This window comes from Rhinolophus sinicus, linkage group LG01 (assembly GCF_036562045.2).
Source record: "Rhinolophus sinicus isolate RSC01 linkage group LG01, ASM3656204v1, whole genome shotgun sequence".
Classification (NCBI taxonomy): domain Eukaryota; kingdom Metazoa; phylum Chordata; class Mammalia; order Chiroptera; family Rhinolophidae; genus Rhinolophus; species Rhinolophus sinicus.
Window position 1 is genome coordinate 98,039,236 of NC_133751.1, and position 21,355 is coordinate 98,060,590.

The 21,355-nt window shown below is 39.3% G+C and overlaps 1 pseudogene; it reads left to right on the top strand.

Moving 5' to 3' along the window:
* LOC109456492 (small ribosomal subunit protein uS2) overlaps positions 1–21,355 on the top strand; it is a 141,717-nt pseudogene that overhangs the window by 108,703 nt on the left and 11,659 nt on the right.

The window sequence follows — 21,355 nt, forward strand, 5'->3', positions numbered from 1 at the left end:
ATCCACTCCTGCCACTTAAGGGTCTCTGTGCTGCAAGTTTTCCTAATTCCTACTTGAGTCTTCAGTCTTTTCCTATCTTCTTTTAAGTACTTAAATTGTCTAATGTTTCCTATGTTTGATAATTTTGTAATATCCACCCCAGCTCCAATTGTCCAGTCTGCTCCTTCCTCCTGTCTCTTGCCTTCCCCGCCCAACTTCTTGAAAGTTCTCTACACACTTCTCTATACTAGATTTTTCTACTTTCTAACATTCTGTTCACCCTCGACTCTTGGCTGAGTTCCAGTTGCTCCCTGCAGACCTGCCTAAAACTGCTTTCACTGACGATACCAATTTTTTTGTTGCAATCAATGGTGTTTTTCGGTCACTGCTTTTCAAAACTCTTAGACTCATCTGACATGGTTGCTAACTTCCTTCTGTGAACGCTCTTCCTCTCTCTTCAGGAATGACAAGATTCCAATCTCCCACCTCCCTAGTCAAGCCTGCATCTCTTTTTCAGCTTCCTCTGCCTCTGCCTCTCCAATGTGAAATCAAAGTCCTAGTGTACATTCTCATGCATGTTTTTATTTTAAAGGTTATTCAATGAAATAGATTCCTTGTTGAAAAAAATATATGAAGTGTGTCTTACAATTCACTTTCCTAGGATTCAACCTAAAAAATTTACTTCGAATATATCAGTTTTGCTTCAGTGTTGACATTGTAATTAGAAAAATAAATGAAGTCTACAGAAATTACAAAGAGCTTCATTATAAAAAATACGGTATGAGAAATACTATGACTTATGCTTGTCCACAGAAACATTTTCTCCCAGACATTTCTGTTACTGCTGTTCTAGGAAAGCAAGAATGCCAACTTGATTTGAAAAATTCTGTTCACATGTGGGAACAGAACAGTGCAGTGGAGAGGAGAGGGTAGAAAGTAATTATGGTTATGAACTTCACTTTGAAGTATATAATGAGTGGCATAAGAATAATGAAAGTAATGTGCTAACAATATTTAAATACAATTCCTTTTATATATATTTTTAATTAGGGACATTTTTTCAGAAGAAATTAAACTATCAGTATCAAATAAACTGCCATCTCTTCTTCCTCTCTGATGATTGAGGTTGTTTTTGTTTGTTTTTTTTGTTTTAATAGCAAGTATCCTTTTAAAAAGTCATGAGTATTTTTTCTGGTGTTGTGAGATATTTTACTGCTTACAAGGCTCTTTCACAGCCCTCTGCCCACACAAAGACTGGTTTTGAAATAAGTTCATTTTCTTAAGAAAAATGAAGTGCTTATACAGTCTAATCTGAAACAAGTGTCTATAAATTGAACAGATTAAATGGTCAGGGCCTGCGGAACCCCAGAGTAAATGAGTGGAGACCCTGGGATTGGATAACGCAGCAATACTCTAATAGTGATAGAGTTATTCCACACATGCTATAGAAAACTGATTTTGTAGACACATCATTGTAGGTGGAGACACAATATTCAAATGGTATATTAGTGTTGTGTTGTTACTTGTATTCTTCAAAAAACTAGCGATCACAATAAAGATAAATGGCATGTTGCCTAATTGATGTATTCCCCAAAACACGTTGGTAAGTTACAATTATTTTGTAAAAGCCATCGTTTTTTAATATTCCAGATAAACTCAATGTTTTACCGAAAAAAAATGGCTCCTAACTTATCTTGTAAGTATGAATTCTTTTTATGTCTGCTTCAAACTAAGACTTTTCTTTTGTGATTTACAGCTGAGTTGAATTTTAGGTGAGGGCTTGGTTCTAGAGTAAACTCATGATGTGAAAAATTTCATAGAGTCAACATGAAAATCCATTAAATTGCCTATAAAATATAGTCCATGGTATTTCTAAGCCACATTAGAATATAATCTACTATTTATAGAGTCCAATGTAGTCAGTTTTCCTTTAGCCTTGGACCAGATTTTTGTTCTTTAAGGAAAAAATAACAGTTTGTTTAAGTTTAGGATCATATTATAATAAAAACATGTATATTCAAACATTAGATCACAACTTGATGGGGGAGATGCTTATACCATGAGAGCTCTATGAAAACTATTGAGGAAAAAACATATAAAAAAATCACTCAAACTATTTTTTTTTTGGCCTATCTATACAGTGTGTGTCAGTTTGCTAAGGATGCCATAACAATTATCCATAGATTGGGAAGCTTAAACAATAGAAATTTATTTTCTCACAATTCTAGAGAGTAGAAATTTCATATCAAGGTAACAGCAGGGTTGGTTTCTTCTGAGGTTTTTCTCCGTGGCTTGTAGATGAGCCTTTTTTCTCTGTGTCTTCCTATGGTCTTCCCTCTTTGTATATCTGTGTCCTAATCTCCTCTTCTTATAAGTACATTAATCATATTAGATTACAGTCCACCCTAATGCCCCCATTTAACCTTAATTATCTCCTTAAGACCCTATCTCCAAATATAGTCCTATTCTAAGATACTGGGAATTAAGACTTTTCCATGTGAATTTTGGGGATACACAATTTAGCTCATAACACAGTAGAATTTAATTATATTGTGTTTGATGATGCTAAATATATTTTCAGAAGGACTAAAAGATCAGGTAGCATAGGTATGAAACAGGTCATTTCTTTGATCTGTATAAAAAGGCTATCATCACTGCTGCTATGTCCATCTCCATCCACCACAACTATAGCTAACACCACATCATCACCATCCTCTGCTCCATCAACACAACACAGCGACCACTTCCACTACCATCATCACTACCTTCACCTCATCCCCACTCTGTAATAATATTTCTGGATAATTCAGTCTTGAATTCTAAGAAGACCCCAAATAAGGATGTGAATCAAGTATTGACCAAGTCAAAAAATGTCCATGGTATCGATTCAGATCTTCAAACTGAAATCTAAAATAATGCAGACAATGTCTCTTGGTTAGAGACAGCTTTTCTAAATATGACACTAATAACATATATCAGAGAGAAAAGTATTGACAGATTTGATGACATAAAACCTAGCGACCTTAGCGTGTCAGAAATACTACAAACACAATTGAAACACTGACAAAAACTCTGGGGATTTGTTTGTTACATATACATGCAAAGGGTTAATAAAATGCTTTTAAAAGTCAGTAAGAATAAGGGTAACTAGTGCTACCATTTATTAATATGAAAAAATATTGGAGATAGGTTTGGGAGAAAAACTAAGAATTTTATTCAGGGAGTGCTAAATTTGAAATGCCTGTACAACATAAAAAGATATTATGTAGATAATTATATATCATATTTACATAACTAAAAGGGCTTTCAAATGATTTTTGTTATTAAGATTTTACTTTTAATATGCCACAAAAATTTTGATTTTTTGTTTTAAAAATATGTTCCCAGGTGCACCTCCCAATGCTCCAAAGATTGCTCCTATTTTCTTGCTGCAATAAAAGATGCTGGATATAGTCCTGTCCTCCTTCTCTTTTTGAAAGTATTATGATATTAATTACTTTATCCTTACCATTATCCTTATCATCAATTACATACATCCTTACCAAATAAAGAAAAAAGTTTACCATTGTAAATAACCTGGTTTTGAAACATTTCCACCGGTTTTTAATCCAATCAGTATTTTGTGGCTTTAAAAAGGAAAGAGCAGTTTGAACTCATAGCTTGCTGGAAAACATATTTCTGCTGAGGGAAGGGTAAATAACTGTTGCATTTCTTTATTGGCCTCAAAAATGTACATTTTCCAAAAGGATACATCAAAATCAAATCTGCAATGATAATTTTAAAACTTAGACAACTACCCAAACAACCCAAAAAATGTGAACTAGAAGCTAACTACATTTGTGTATAGTAGCTATAACTATACAATTTCTCAAATCATCTAACAAGGGTCTTACACTCAATGATTAAATTAGCGATTATTTTTATTTAAAGAGAATGTTTTTCCCTTTTCAAGTTCTTATCATGAAAATATGTGTTTTCTTACACAAATGTCATATATATTTGAAGTAACAAAAATAGTCATCAATAATTTGGCAGTTCTGTACACAGGTACTCCAAAATATTTTCAAATTTCACAAAGCAGTTATTCAGTGTTATCATGAAATAGGGACTGCAGATTCAGCCTGAAACCAATATTAAGTCAAAGAAATGTAAGACAGGGCAAGAAGCTAAATTTTTGGACTCAGTATATTAACAGTAACTATCTAGGAAAAGTTACCTACTATTTTATGGAAGAAATAAAGACCTGAAAAACCTGATTTTTATATAATACTCTATGCACTGTATGGACATGCAATTTAATTTAAATAGACATACTTTATATCCATCTCTGTCCTTTTCCTACCTCTTTTTCCCCACCCTCAATAATATACTACTTTTTGAGCACATCCAAGATGGCAGAATAAATAAACACTGTGCCTGCTTCCTTTCATGAACACATTAAAATTACAACTAAATTATAGAACAATCAACCTGGAGAATCATCTTAAGTCTAGCTGAACAGAAGTTTTATAAGTAAGGATATAAAGAAGCCACATTGAGACTGGTAGGAGGGGTGGAGAGGTAAAATGGGCTGGCCCCAAAACTTCCTGTGGCAGTTGAGAACTGGGAGGGATCCCTCACACTCAGAGATTTCCCCCCAAAGGAGTGAGGGACCCCAGCTGCAAACCAGTCTCCCTCCCCCCAGAGTACTGGTGCTGGCAAGAGGAGCCCCCACAACATCTTGCAGTGGGGATTCTTCCAACCATCCAGGTGGGATGGAAGGCTGCAAGAAACCCAGGTGTCCTCTTAAATGGCCCCCACACACACTCACTTGTTCACAGGCACTCACCTTGGGCTCCAGAGGAGGGACAGTAACTTGGGGGTTGTCAGAGACATACATAGGGGAGGGAGGGCAGGCTGAGGTAGGTGGTTTCATAGCAAGGGCCGGAGGACAGTCGCCATTTTCCTTGTGTTGGGGTCCTTCTCCCGTGCAGCTGGCAGGTGGGCACCATCTTTACTGTGTTGAACCCACTCCCACAGGACAAATCTGAATCTGATTGGTCTGGTGAGCTCAGCTGCTCCACCCTGCTGACTCACTGAGACCCTGCCTTACCTAACTCGCCCAACACCAGAGGCACTTTCTCCCCTAGCAGCTAGCTCCACCTGAATTGCACTATTTCTTAGAAAACAGTCAGAGCCTATGGGCCCCAGGCAGGCAGCAGCTGGCCTTGGTGTGCTCTCAGCCTTCTGCTGAGTAGCTCCAAGCTCAGCACTGGCAGCAAACAAGAGTTGACCAGTTGACCACACTCTTCCTACTCTACTGATCCCCTGAAACCCTGCCTCACCCAACTTGTGTATTGCAGGAGGCTTTATCAGTGGTTGAACCTTAAGGAAGCTGACATGTGGCAGCAGGCCTCGGGCTGTCCTAGCATTTTACTAAACTACCCCAGGCCCAGTACTGGTATCAGACATCCTTGGTCCACAGCATGGCCACTCCCACACAGCTCCAGGGTTAGCACAGGCAGCAAATAACTGCGGATCACTTTGTAGCTTCTATCAGGTGGTCTCCAGCCAGTCACAGACAGTGGGTGACCTGGGCTTGAACTGGAGCCCCTACCAAGAGGCCCCAGAACAAACATACTTGGAGGCTGGTTCAGACGACACAGAGCACTGCCCAGTTGGCCCCACAAGCAGCACAAACAAAGGGTCATCTCAACAGGCACAAGAACCCACTAAGGCAAATCCCACTCAGTGGGGTAAGCCCCCTGCACAGAAGGCTGTAAGCTATGGACATGGTTTTAGTTTAACTCCACTGAGAATACAGACCCATTTAAATGTATTCCTATTTAAGTCTGTACTAATAGAACAATTCAAGAAACCACCAAGGTGACTGAGTCATACAGAGGCACTCTGCTTCCCAGGTTGGCTGTTTGAAACTATAGCTTTAGAAAAAGGGTGCCAATGCTGACCCACAACTGGTCTGGAATATGAGACAAGATACCAAATTATCATAGAGCGACTCCAATGAGGAACCCTTCAGTATAATATGCCAAAATAGTGTTCATTTAAACTTGGATAATGTTGATGATTTGTTACAACATCTGTAAGTGACCACCTCATACAAACCAAAAATAAAAAACAAAAATAAAACTTTTTTATTTGTTATGTAGGGAAGGAAAATTTATTTTTCCTGTTATCCTTCTAGGTTCTTGGCTGGATCTCTGTAACAATAGACAGATTAACAAGAGGAAAGCACAAATCTTTATGTACTATAAGGTTTATGAGAAATAAGAGTCGTCTGAAGAAAGTGAAAAGCCAAAGAAGCAGTTAAACCTGAGTGTTTTTATGCTAGGTTTGATGAACAGTGACAAACCATGGAAAAATCTGACAGGACAAAAAGGGTACGAGCTAAGTGTGGTAAACGGGGGGACCCTTAGCAAAACCTGTTCATTTACTTTCAGAGATAAGGATGCTTCTTTCCTCCGTGTATGGTGGGGGTCACCCCTCACATGATGTCTTATGACCTGCTTCAGGGAAAAAGGGTGGAGAGTCCTTCCCACACCTACTGTTTATCAAATTCCTTCAGCTTAAAACATTCAATGTGCCAAAGTGCCATACTTTGGGGGTAGCGTGTTCTGAACCCCAATAGCAACAATAATTTCCCTTTATTCCAGAGAAGCTTCAATAATCAAAATAATCCTGAGATTGTGACACTAAATGTGATTTCAAAATATTTTAGTTTAAGAAACCAGAATCATTTCATAAATATAAAGTTAAATGCTGAACTTAATCAAATTTTTCAGATATCATGAGTTATTTAAATAAATATATTAATACCCAAAATAAACTAACAATAAAATAAGAACAAACATTACTCTTGATTAATAGGAGTATAAATAATGTTACATCTGAAAAAGATTTCATGATATGACAATGATTAGGTTTGGTATATTTATTAATTGAAAACCAATTTTTTAATAAAAAACTAAAAACAATTTTCATTGCATCAACAACAAAAATTGACAAAAATTAAACACCAAACTTCAACTAATGTTAAAACTGATAGCTTTTTAAAAATAATTTTTATGTTTTCAAATATAATTAAATGACAAGATAGTTAGTTCCAGTGTAATATTTTTAAATCTTGAATTTGACTGTTACATATACCCAGAAGTTTAGAAACATATAATCTGAAATAACTTGAGTTTCTGGTTTCAGCTTTGACATGTAAATAACTTGGAAATTACCACTGCTGTCCTTCCAAGAATAAAAATTGGACAAACTGAAGTTATGCTTATTTTCAACTCCTCAGAGAACTGATGTTCACAGGGCTCATTGCAAACCAGAAACTTGAAGAGACAGGTTCATCCAGAGAGACACACAGGTGAGACTTGCTGACTGGAATGAAAGCTGCTGGAGCCATAAACTGGTAAGAAAAAGGAAACAGTAATTTTGGTAAAAGGCTGGAAGCTGAGCCTGGACTAAAGTAAGAGTGATACACTCCTGGGGTTGCGATTTTAGGAGGGTACCCACGTTTTCGTGGGCTTTGATTTTAGTCCCTCCACTAGGTCCTCACTGTGAAGATCCAAGAAAGATCCCTGTGGCTCTGGCACAGAGTAATTATTGTGACATAAACCAACAGTTTTCACCATAATGAAGGACTACTCTCGTGGGGAAAGGACTTTGTTCGATCCTTAGCCCAGCTGATGGAAGGGAACTCCTCCACTCCAGCTTTCCCATTTCACCTGAAGAGGGAAAAAGCCAAAACAAAACATAGTTGAAAGGGAACAGGGCTTCAAGGAAATAGATTCAGAGGCTGAAGCTGGGGAAGAGAGTACAGGGCAGTGGGTGGGGGGAGCTATATATGGGGACAGAGCCCCAGAAAGCAGTTTCCAGGCTCTTGGCCTCACGTAGAAAGGTGCTGGCTCAGGTAGTAAATGGCCATCGAATATGATTGGATGGCCATCAGCTGTGGCTAGTTGGCCGTCAGCTGTAACCAGTGAGCCATTGGCCACTAACATAATGGCTGTGGCTACGCTAGCAGAAAAATGGGGGCTAGCAAGACAATGGTGGTTGGGCTGGCAAGTGTGGATTGCTGTTAGGATAGCAGGTTGCGGACAGTGTGGATCCAGCCTCCAGTGAGACTATAGTACTGCCAGCGAGAATGTAGTAGTATGACTCCCCTACCTATGTCTCTGTGGGTGTTCCTTTTTGGCCTCACCATATCCTGCGTTCTTATGTGGGGAGCAGGAGCTGAGACCCCGCAGGCTGCCCCACATGACAAATGGCGCAGCGAGCAGGGTCTACCGCACGACACTATACCACTGGAGAAACACTTGCGAAGGTCACAGTCCAAGGACAATGGCCCACTAAACACTGACGTTTCATTGAGAGATTATCAAATGCTCCCCCTTGCCCACACCACTCTGCCACACCAACAGGGCTCCAGTCTAACAGTGGTTACAGCTGTAAGCCCTGCAGACTTTCTCTAAGGAGGCATACTTAGGGAAGCCCAATGTCAAGGGGGAAAACTGAACAAGGACACCAGGGGGATTTGAAGTTTCTTACGCCTATAGCCATAGGAAAAACTAACATAAATCCTCACATTAGAGGCCTATGTACCTCAGTTCTAATTATTCAGACATATCATATTCACCTTTCAGCTAAGAAATTACAAGGCCTGCCAAATGCAAGAAAAAACACAGTCTGAAGTGATGAAGCAAGAATTAGAACTAGACTCAGATCTGACACAGATTCAGGAATTATCAGACAGGGAATTTAAAATAACTATGATTAGGTTTTCCACACTACCCAGAGAGGGGTCCATACAGCATTGTTCTAGGTTCTCATTGTAACTTAAAGGGAAATTTTCACAACATCCAGAGTCCTTGGTGTCCTACAAATGAAGGAGGAGGATGTTATCAAATTCCTTATAGCAGGAACGCATTTGGGTGGCATCAACTTTGACTTCCAAATGTAATCACATATCTACAAAAGGAAAAGTGATGTCATTTACATCATAAATCTGGGAGAGAACCTGAGAGAAGTTTCTGCTGGCAGTTTGTTGCCACTGAAATCCTGGCTAATGTCACTGTCATATCATCCAAGAATATTGGCCAGTGAGTCATGCTGATGTTTGTTGCTGCCACTGGAGACACTCCTATTGGTGGTCACTTCACCTGGAACCTGGAACCAGATCCAGGCAGCCTTCCAAGAGCCAAGACTTCTGGTGATTATTGATCCCAGGCTGACCACCAGCCTCTCACAGAGACTCTTATGTTAAGCTGCCTACCATTGCTCTGTGTAACACAGACTCGCCTCTGCACTGTGTGGATGCTGCCATCCCATGAAACAATAAGGGAGCTCTCTCAGCAGGTCTGACGTGATGGATGAGGTCCTGGGTAATTAATTCTGTACATGCACTGGAACATCACCCATGGGCAGCCGTGGCAGCTCATGCCGTTATCTACTTATACACAGATCTTGAAGAGATTGAGAAGAAAGAGCTGGATGCTGCTGAAAGGCTGTGACCAAGGAGGAATTTCAGGGTGAATGGACTGCTCCAGCTCCTGAATTTGTTGCTACTCAACCCAATGTCGCAGACTGGTCTGAAGGTGTGCAGGTGCCCTCGGTGCCTTTTAGCAGTTCCCTTCTGAAGGCTGAAGTGCCCAGCCAACCACTGAAGACTGGTCAGCATCTCCCACTGCTCAGGCCACTGAGTGGGTAGGAACAACCACTGAGTGGTCCACAGATTCTTACACAGAAAATGGAAATAAGGTTGATGGAAAACAAACAGTTTCTAAATAAATTTTTAATAAAATAAAATAAGTAATTAATATGGTAAAGACTATAATGAAAAAAGTGGAAACATGCAAGAACAGAGTAGTAATACAAGCAGAGACGGAAAATCTAAGAAAGAATAAAAAGGCTATGCAAGAAATTAAAAACACTGTAACAGAAATGAAGAATGGCTTCTAAGATGGGCTCATCATCAGATATGACATGGCTGAGGAAAGAATCAGTGAACTTGAAGATAGATCAGTAGAAATAATTTAGTTAAAAAGTCTCAGCATTGGAAGAGACATTAAAAATTGGCTAGTATAAACTACTAATTTTCCTTCTGAAAAATTGGATTAAAAATTCATTGTCTTTTCTGATGGGATGCCAATGATATAAATAATTATTTAACTCTTGTTCTCAATAGAAACATATAATTTTAGCATAAGTATCATATATTAAACAACTTTAGCCATTTAAATACCATTTGTAACACACAAGTTGTCTAGTTATGACTTAATTAGAATTAGAACAGGATTCTGCATTTTTCCCTATGCTATTTGCATAGCATTCTGATCAATTTTTTTTAACATCTTTGCATTATCATTTTAAAAGTAAATATCCTACATTCTGCAGGCTATAACCTTTACATTTATCTCCTGCTACTCTGATCCCTTCTGGGATTAACGATTACTTGTGAAACAGTGGAACTAAACACTCTTTTTTATGGCCTTGGCTCCTTGGTCTACAGTATTTACCATCACTTTAGTCAGTGTTTGATTTCAGTACAGCTGTTCTTGTTTGCACATTTAGGTAACTTGCTTCCAAATATTCATGACACTGAACTACTAAAGGTCAAGTTACTGTTAAGTGGACTTTTTTTTATATAGTGTAATGTCAAAAGAAGAATAGTGCTGCAATTTCTTAAGATTATTAATTTTTCCCTACTTTTATTGACTAAAATTTGTATTTGAGTTTAAATTCACATATTTCACATATTATATATGTGAAATTTTGTGCTGGTGCAGAGGTGGCTAAAAAGAGGTTGCCCCTGTCTTCACAGCATGATCAGGGTATAACTTTAGTATTAGAATCACCTTGGAAGCTTTTAAAAAATTCTATTAGTCCGGCCTCTCTGAAGTAGGGACACTTTGAGTTGTGGCCCAGGCACCAATATTTTTTAAGAATTCCCCAGATAATTTTAATGTGCAATCACAACCAAGGTTACAATTACTGAACTATGTAGTAAGACAAATATCACACAAATGGTTTTCGAAGTGATAGATAAGAATCACACACACATGTGCTCGCATACCAACATACACTCATGAGATTTCAGAGGAGAAAGAGTTCATATCCAATGGAGAAATTAGCAACAAAGATTTTAGAGAGAAATACCTATGAATGGAGATGCATTCCTGGCGGGGGGACACTGTGACTGAAGAAGACAAAGAAATACACTTGCCAATGACCTTTTTGAACAATGTACAGAGGATTTGAACACCAAAGAAAATTGTGTAGGAAAAAAAAAAAACTGTAGGAAATAAAATGAGACAGGGAGCAGAGTCCCAAATTGAAACCTTAAAAACTTAAATTTCAGGGTGCTGTCATTATAATGTATTTCTTAAATAGTTTTGTTATGTAAATATCCAGAAACCTAAATCCATGATTCTGTTACCTAGCTTCAGAATCAAACATTATTAATGCAGTTGAAGTTCCTGCCCTCCTTTCCCCATCCCTGTCCTACCCTCTGCAGAGGTAATTATCATCTTAAATTTGATATTTATTATTCTCATGCATTTCTTAATACTTAGATACATACACACTCATGTTCCTAAACAAAAAACATTTTTCAAGTTAAAAAATACATTGTGAAATATGGAAGAAATTAAATGCAATGAAAAAGGTGTTTCAGGAAGCTGGGCACAGCTGTAACATGTAGGAAGTTTCTATGTCAGCTAGGTATATTTAGACTTGCGTATGAAACTGGGCTTACAGAGAAAGGGATGGATATCAAGGAATAGAAAGAAGATCTTAATGCCTTAAATATAGAGAGTAAGGAAGCAGGATGAGTCAAACAAAGATTCTAGCCTTTGGACTCTGGCAGATTCAATAAATCGCATAGGAAGAATTGGTTTCCAGGAGGGTAGACGTTGTTTTGTGGAATTTGGCCTGTTGGCCATTCCCTTACTGCTGTGGGGTTCTTCCCACCGGCCTTCTGCCATGCCTCTCTTTCGACTTTGTTTCCACCTCTCACGTTGTTCCTTCTCAGTCTCCCTCATGGCCTTCATTTTGTGTCCACCTCTTTTTGCACCTCATGCTTTCCTGGAGAGACTTGTTCACTTCCACGCCTTAATACACAAATACTGAGGACTTGCACATCTGTGTGGTCAACCCATATGTCTTCCAGCTCCAGACCTGAATTTTTAATCGCCTGTGGTTATCTAGCTCCATAGTCACTTTCAACTTGTCCAAAATTAATCTTATTACTATCTATTCCCCTTCTACTTGATCCATACATTTTATTATTACTTATTCCCTCTCCCTTTACTTTCTGTCTTTGAAAATGGTCCCCCAAATCTATTTTCCTACCTGAGCTAGAAAGCTGGGAGCCTTTCACACCCTTTTCCCTGAGGGTCAGCTGTGCCCACTAGTAAATGTCATGTCTTGCCAAATCAACCTCCGGACTGGTGCTTGTATTGACTGCCCTCCCCAACTCTCTCCACTGTCCTAATCTCAAGTTCTTGTCTGTTCCCTGGCCTATTATAATTGCCTGGGAGCTTATCTCCCCAGCTCTAGTTTTGTCTAACTCCTACTCCTACTCTCTGTCTCCCATCTGCTCTCACGGTGATTTTCTTAAATATAAAACTGATCATTGCCACCCTTAGGTGAAAATATAAAAAGGACTTCTCATTATCTTCTTCAGAGGCTTTCTATTTTGTTCTTTTGAGCCCTACATAGGATTCTACAGAGTTAACTCAAAGGCAGCCAATGGTACCAAATTATAAGCTGAAAAGGCAGATAACTCCTTTGGGGAGATGTGAAAGAGTTGGATTCAAAAGCTCAGGGCCTTGCCCCCCTCCTGTCCTGTTGCTAAGTAGTTCATTCACCAAATAATTATTGAGTACCTACCACGTGCCAGATATTCTTCTGAGTGTACTATTATATATAATAGTCACTTTCACAACCACCAAAGGAAGTAGAGAATATTATGATTTCCATTTTACAGATGAGGAAACTGAGGCATATAGATGTTATATTACCCAAGGTCACTCAGCTTGGTGGAGTCAAGAACCAAGACTTGAACCAATATAAGTTGACTCTAGAATTTTGCTACTCAATGTGGCTTACATGGACCAGCAGAATTGTATCACTGGTGATATTATTAAAAATGCAGACTCTCCCCCCTCATCCTAGACCTATATAATCAGACTTTGATTTTTTACAAGATTCCCAGGTAATGTATACATCCATTCATGTTTGAAAAGTATTGCTTTTGGGTCTGGGCTCTTAACCATTGTATTGCCCCATAAGAGTATGCATATATCAATAGTTGAACTGCTCTTTCTTTTTCAGACATGTAAGTGAGCCATTCTTTTTAGGGGTCTGCCAAAAACAAAACAACCATCTCCAAAACCTCACTCCTTTACTTTTCTCCAAAGGGATGATAGCGAGATGAACCCCACGTGTATGTTATGAAGGTGAGCTAACCCTCCCTGAGCATGGCTTTTTATGGCTGCTTCATCATTTGACTTGAACCTGGCATCTGATACTCTCAGCAGAGTTATGACAGGAAATCAATAAGCTGGGACTTTTCTATTCAGGGGAAATATGAACCGGTATCCCTGATAGTTATTATTCTCACTAGTTCTTGGTGTAGGTGCATTTTATAGCTGCAGAAGAGGAACTAGGGACTGATGTTCAAAATGACCCCTGGTCACTTCATGGTTGTCCAAACACTTGATATTAACTTAGTATCAGTTGCTGGGAAGGGTGAAAGTAGCAGGGAAAGTGGGGGATCAGATGTCATTGCAACCTTAACATCACAATCACACATCACAATTTTAACAGTGAGTTAAGGTGACATATATCTTCTGAGTGAATATGGGAGGAGGGGGTGGGTTTTAGGATACTGTAAATCATTCACCTGTATGAAATTCACCCATGGAGGCTTTTGGGGCCAGCCTCCACCTGGCTCCACACCCCAATGGAAGTTGTCTCCAGCACTTTTTGGGTCCCTCACAAAGCCTCAAAACTCTGCCTAGCAGTAATGAGAAATGGATGGTTTACTGAAGGTTTTGCAGACAGAGGGAGAATGTGACCCTTCACGTACCATGTGGCAGAAACCTAAGCAAAATCCTCACTAGACATAAGGATTCTTCATGTCTTTCTTCCCAATCTAAATTGTTTTTTTCCCCTCTTCTTTCTTTTCTCCCTCTTCTTTCACTCAGCATCTAGCAAACCACTGTATTATCATCAGCATCAACTATATTCCCAACTTTAAATAATTTAAGCAAAACATAGAAAGCTCAAAAAAGAGTAATGCAGGCGGACGGGTGGCTCAGTTGGTTAGAGTGCGAGCTCTGGGCCACAGGTCTGCCAGTTCAATTCCCACATGGGCCAGCGAGCTGCACCCTCCGCAACTAGAATGAAGTCAATGAGCTGCAGCTCAGCTCCCAGGTGGCCAGATGGCTCAGTTGGTTGGAGAATGGGCTCTCAATCACAAGGTTGCCAATTCGACTCCTGCAAGGGATGGTGGGCTCTGCCCCCAACAACTAAGATTGAACATGGCACCTTGAGCTGAGCTGACTCCCGGAAGGGATGGTGGGCTATGCCCCCTGCAACTAACAATGGCAACTGGACCTAGAGCTGAGCTGTGCCCTCCACAACTAAGATTGAAAGGACAACAATTTGACTTGGAAGAAGTCCTGGAAGTACACACTGTTCCCCAATAAAGTCCTGTTCCCCTTCCCCAATAAAATCATAAAAAAAAAAAAAAAAAAAAAAAACAGTAATGCATTTCTTAGCTGGATTTACTATACGTGGCATCCAACCTCATTCTCAGGACATTGCTAAAAACAAAAGCAGGTCTCTTCCTAGGTGGGGGTAGGGATGTCTACTGTTAAAAAAATAATGATAAGCTTTTCCTTCATATTGCTACATTCTCCATTATTGCATTAATTCTTCATATTTTTAATACAACTAAGAATAAAAGCTTTTATCCTGTGGGCCAAGGGCTGAGTAGACATGCCATCCTCAACATTCAAAAGACAAGGTGCTTGCTCTTTGAGTGTATGTATTTTTGTGATGAGCATTTGAAACAGGTCTTCGTATCACTGTAGTGACTCGGCATTTCACACTCACTTCAATCAGTGAGGGCCCATATATATACCAGGGGTGTCAAAAAAATGCATACAAGTGGACACTTTGGTCAACGCTGCTCAAGCAGTAGTTCGTGGTAATCAGAAATGTCTGGACACTCTGAGCACCTCTTGTAATTGCAAAAGTCAAATGGGACTTGCATTCATCTTTTGTTATCAGTATATATTAATACAGCTTTTTCCATTCTTAAAATGTGTATACATTTTTTGGTACCCCTAGTATTTATTTGTATATATATATGAAGGGATGTCAATTAAGTTCATGAACTTGTTACAATGATGTTGCTAACTTTTTTGATATCAGAGGAATTATTCATTATGAATTTGTACCAACTGGACAAACAATTAACCAAGTATACTATTTGGAAGTGCTGAAAAGGCTGCATGAAAAGTTAAACGACCTGAACTTTTCGCCAACAATTCATGGCTCTTGCATCACCACAATGCACCAGGTCACACGGCACTGTCTGTGAGGGAGGTTTTAGTCAGTAAACAAATAAGTGTATTGGAACACCCTCCCTACTCACCTGATCTGGCCCCCAATGGCTTCTTTTGTTACCTTAAGTTAAGGAAATATTGAAAGGAAGACATTTTGATGACATTCAGGACCTCAAGGGTAATAGGACAACAGCTCTGATGGTCATTCCAGAAAAAGCGTTTCACAATTGCTTTGAAGGGTGGACTAGGCGCTGGTGTCAGTGCATAGCTTCCCAAGGGGAGTGCTTCAAAGGTGACCATAGTGATATTCAGCAATGAGCTATGTGGCACTTTTTCTAGGATGAGTTCACAAACTCATCTGACCTCCATATATTGAGTTTCCACATGGTATTTCTTAGGAAAAGGAGCTACAATTCTAGAAGTGATAGTCAAAATATTTCAAAAGTATTGAAAACAAGTGATAGACAACATAGTTTTACAAGCTCAGGCTTCTCTGCATGGTACAGGCTCTACATTATCTGACCTTCGCCAGTCTTCCCTGCCTGAATTCCTATTGTGCTCTTCTTGCTCCCACCACACCCTCAGGCTGCCAACCAGCACTATTGAAGTTCCCAGACATCACATGGTACCTCAGCTGCTGCCTTAGCTTATGCTGTTCTGTCTATTCACCTTGAGACACAACTGGCATTACTGCTGCTATGAAGACTTTACTGGCTATCGTAGTCAGTTCTGGCAGCTGTAATAAAGCAACATAGGCTGAGTGGCACAAACAGCAGAAATGTGTTTGTTCACAATTCTGGAGGCTGGAAGTTCGAGATTAGGATGACAGTGTGGTCATAGTCTTATGAGAGCCCCCTTCTGGGTTGCAGACTGTTGACTTCCCTTTGTATCCTATGGTGGAAAGAGGATAGAGAGCTCTCTGGTGTCCCTTTATAGGGGTACTAATCCATTCCTGAGGATTTGTTCACTAGTGAGAACTCTGTGCTCTTGACATAATTACTTCCCCAAGGCCCCCGCTTCCTAATACTTTCACATGTGAGATTAAGATTTCAACGTGTAAATTTTGTAGGGGAGACATAAACATTCAGTCCATTACATTGACCCTCCCTATTAGAAGTAATCACATCTGTCTTTGTTACCCTGAATGTACCCATATCCTTGTACCTGTATCTCTTGTATTTACCTATTGTCTAGTAGACAATAAGTTTTTTGACAGCAAGAACTGTTTTCCTTATTTACTCTTGAAACTCAGCCAGTGCCAGACTAATGTAAATATCCTTTGAGTCAATGAAAGTATATTCATTTGAACGGTTATTTCCCAATTTAAATGACAATAGACTATGAAGAAAAAAAATATTGTAAGGGTATAGTGCACATTAAGGTAGAATTCTGCTTGAGAAGAGTTAATTTGTCTTTTTTTGCCACTCCTGTATTCTATTTTTAAGGTACCTCAGTCAGCATACAATATTAATAGTTTAGTCAGAACTAGTATCAATAGTGTTTTGCCTTTTAAAAGTATTTCCTAAAAGTCTCTATTCTGTTGACAAATACAATTGTTCTCAATTAAGAATAATTCCATGCATCACCAGCTAGTGTCTGCTTATTTAGAAAATAAACTTATCAACCCACTTTGATCACTTCTAATACAGTAATGCAGTATCAAACAAAAGGGTAATATTTCTCCCAAGTTACAAAAATCAATGTAAACTTTAAAAATATTGGTAAGATGCCTGAAAAAATTAATAAGCAACATAAATTAATTCACATTCTAAAAAATAGGACATACGTTTGTGTTTGACACCATGTTGATAAAATGGAATGCCTGTGTTGAACCAAGATGGCACAGTAGGTAAATGCTGTGCTTACCTTCTCTCACAACCACATCAAAATTACAACTAATCTACAAAACAACCATTATTGAGAATTGCCTAAAATCAAGCTGAACTGAAGCCTTTCAACCACGGATGCACAGAAGAAGCCACCTCCAGACTGGTAGGAAGGGCAGAGATGCGGCACAGGCCGGATCCCACACCCATGTGTGACCACTAAGGTCGGGAGGGATATTTTGGCTGTGGGGGGGTCCCTCCAACCCCCCAGAGGTGCTAGAAGTCCCAGCCCTACCCAAGCCCAGGGTTCCAGTGCTAGGGAGAGAAGTCCCCATAATTTTTGGTTGTGAAAAACAGCTGATATTGTGACTGAGTGAGACTGAGAGCGATTGCACTCCAAGGCACTCCTCTTAAAGGGACTGCATGCAGATTTACCCACTAGTGGAATCACTCTCTCCGAGCTCCAGCACTGGGGCAGCAGCTAGAAAAGCAGCAGGGACAACTGGTGGGGAACTGGGTTCTCTGACTTCTGATGGGGACTGGAGAGATGGTTTTCTCCTAGACAGAGGAGCTGGCAGAGGCCATTGTTTCTTCGTTGAGCCCTCCCCCTTTCCTGCTTGTGGATGTAGGCAGCCACCATATCTCAGTTTCCACTGTTCATTCGCCACACCCTGGCAATTTGAAACCCTGTCCCACCCAACTTTCAGACACACCCAGGCCACTTCCAGTGGCTTTCTTGTGCAGACCACCTGCCTTGGCTAAAGCTGCAGACTTTCCTAGACTCTCAAAAGTTCATGGACCCAGACAAGCAGCATCTGACTTGAGTGTGTCCTGTACCTCTGGCTGAGAAGCCCAAAGCTGACACTAGTGACAGCCAGCCTTGGTTCACGGCTTGTCCTCTCAAGGCACTTCCAAACATAGCAGGCAGCAGCCATCTGCTGATTTCTTTCTGGCCCTGGGTGAGGCATGGGCTGTGGCTAAAATAGACCTACAGTGGATCCCCTCCAAGGTGGTCCTGGGGCTGGTGTCCCAGCGGCCAGCCTCAAAATGAGCTGGAGCATTAACCAGCCACCTCCAAGTATAACACACCCAAGGGACAGATTGGGCAGGCACCAGAGTCCTGCTGAGGCAGATCCTGTTCCATAGGGTCAGCCCCTACACAACAACTCCTCCACTGTAGTCAAGGCCAGTCCTCACAACCAGTGATCCCAAGGGTCAGTCTCTCCCACTAATGTGTAATTATCAACCAAGGCTCAACTACAACAGGAAGGTATACACAACCCACGCAAGGGACACACCTAGAGCATGTGTCTCAGGTGACCAGAAAGACTGCGCCACTGAACCCCACAGCATACTTACTACATAAGTCCACTCCACTGAGACCAGAAGACATAGCAGCCCTACCTAATACATAGAAATAAACACAAGGAGGCAGCCAAAATAGGGAGACAAAGAAACATGTCCCAAACAAAAGAACAGAACAAAGCTCCAGAAAAAAGGACTAAACAAAATGAAGATAATCTATCAGATGAAGAGTTCTAAACACTGGTTTTAAGAATGCTGAATGATCTCAAGGAGAACTTCAACAGAGAGATAGGAAGCATAAAAATGGAGATGGAAGCCATGAAAAAGAACCAGTCAGAAATAAAAGATACAATAAAAGAAATGAAGAATATATTACAGGGAATCAACAGTAGATTCGATGAAGCAGAGGATCCAACTAGTGATGTAGAAGATAAGGTAGCAGAAAACATCCAACCAGAATAGCAAAAAGAAAAAAGAATCCAAAAAAATTGAAAGGGCTTAAGTGGCCTCCGGGGAAATATCAAGTATACCAACATTCACATTATAGGGGTACCAGAAGGAGAAGAGAGAGCACAAGGAATTAAAAACCTATTTGAAAAAAATAATGACAGAAAACTTCCCTAACCTGGTGAAGGAAATAGACATACAAGCCCAGGAAGCACAGAGAGTCCCAAACAAGATAAACCCAAAGAGGCTCATCAAGACACATAATTAAAATGCCACAGGTTAAAGACAAAGAGAATTATAAAAGTAGCAAGAGAAAGCTGTTAGTTTCCTACAAGGGAGCCCCCATAAGACTATCAGCTGATTTCTCAACAGAAATTTTGCAGGCAAGAAGGGAGTGACAGGAAATATTCCAAGTGATGAAAAGCAATGACATACAACCAAGATTGCTCTACCCAGCAAAGCTATCATTTAGAATTGAAGGACAGATAAGGAGTTTCTAGACAAGAAAAAGCTGAAGGAGTTCATCACCACCAAACCAGTATTATAAGGAATCTTAAAGGGATTTCTTTAAGATGGGAGGGGGATTAAGAATGGGTGAAAGGGGAAGGGATTAAGAAGTACAAGTTGGTTGTTACACAGCAGTCATGGGGATGTAGGGTACAGCATAAGGAATGTAGTCAATAATATTGTAATAACTAGGTATGGTGCCCGATAGCTACTAGATCATCAGTGTGACAGATGGGAATGGCGTTGAGGGCAGGGTGAAAAACGTGAAGGTATTAATACAAATTGATAGTTAATACAGTATGGGGAATATAATCAACAGTGTTGTAAAGATCATGTAAGTTGCCAGATGGGCACTGGACTTATCAGGGAGATCATGTCATAGACTCTGTAGATGCCTGACCAATGCACTGTACACCTGAAGCTAAAGTAGAATAATATTGAATTTCAACTATAACTAAATATATAGGTATATATAATCATAGGATTATATATAGGGAAGATAGTCGATGGTATTGTAACAGCTATATATGATGTCAGAGGGGTAGTAGCTTGCGGGGTGGGTTATCATTTTAAGAGGGGTTTAAATGTCTAACTATTATGTTGCTTTGTACACCTGAAACTGAAAAAAAAAAAAAAAAAGGAATGCCTGACAGCACTAGAATATAGTGAAAAAATGAGCACTATCTTTTAAAAGTGAAAACAGCCTGAGTTAGAGCAATAAATTAATGTAGACCCGACCACTTATATACTGGAATTAGTATGAACTTGAATTAAAACTTTGAGATTCTTGAGTTCTTTTTTAATTGTACTGAAGTTGGAAAAATCTATTTCTAACCCTGTGATTTATTCATATTCATTCTATGACTCACATTTGTGGTTAAATTTGGGGCATAGGCTTGGATAGTCACCTAGATATGAAGACAAGAGAAAAAATCTGTTTATCATTGTAAGAATGGAATTAGTAAAAAATCAAATTAAAATGTGGAAAAATCAACAACTATTAGTACGTTATTTTATCAAAAATATGAAAGGCAAGTACTTACTTTTGTAAACCCAATAAGTGCTCTTTGTGTCACAAAAATAGGCAGAATATACTCTTTTCAAATACCAACTTTATGTTCGGCAAGACCAAAATATCAAAAAGCAAAAGCCTAAAAAAGGTTTTACCTCAAAAAAAGGAAAGAGAATGGTTCCCAACTATGTACATTTTACTTGCATTCCACAACCACTTAGTCCAAGATGGAAAAAGTGTACTAAGTTTTTATTTATTTTTGTTAAGAAATAAGAATATGTAAAGTTCCCTAAATTTTTAGTTATAAATATATGGTGCATATAAATTATTTTTGGCTTTGAGGATGCCCCTGAGTGCAATTTTCTGTCATTAAGTTTTCTTTTTCTCAGTTGTTCCCAAAGAGAATATCAATATTGAAACGCAGAAACCAATTCTAATTTGTTCTAGTGCATGTCTAGTATCACAGAGGTTTTCTGTTTAATATTTAAACACATTAATAAATATTTAAACAGCAAAGTACTTGTGCTGGGTAAATTCTAACTAAAGTAAGATGGAAACTATTTTACCGTTCCCATCTTACTAACTGTAAATTGGGGATTCTCATATTTGAAGCTTCTTGATATGTATACATGTGTGTGTGTTATCATTTTAGTCTGTTCAGTGTAATTTCCAGATTAATTTTGGTTCAAGTTGAACAAGCAATC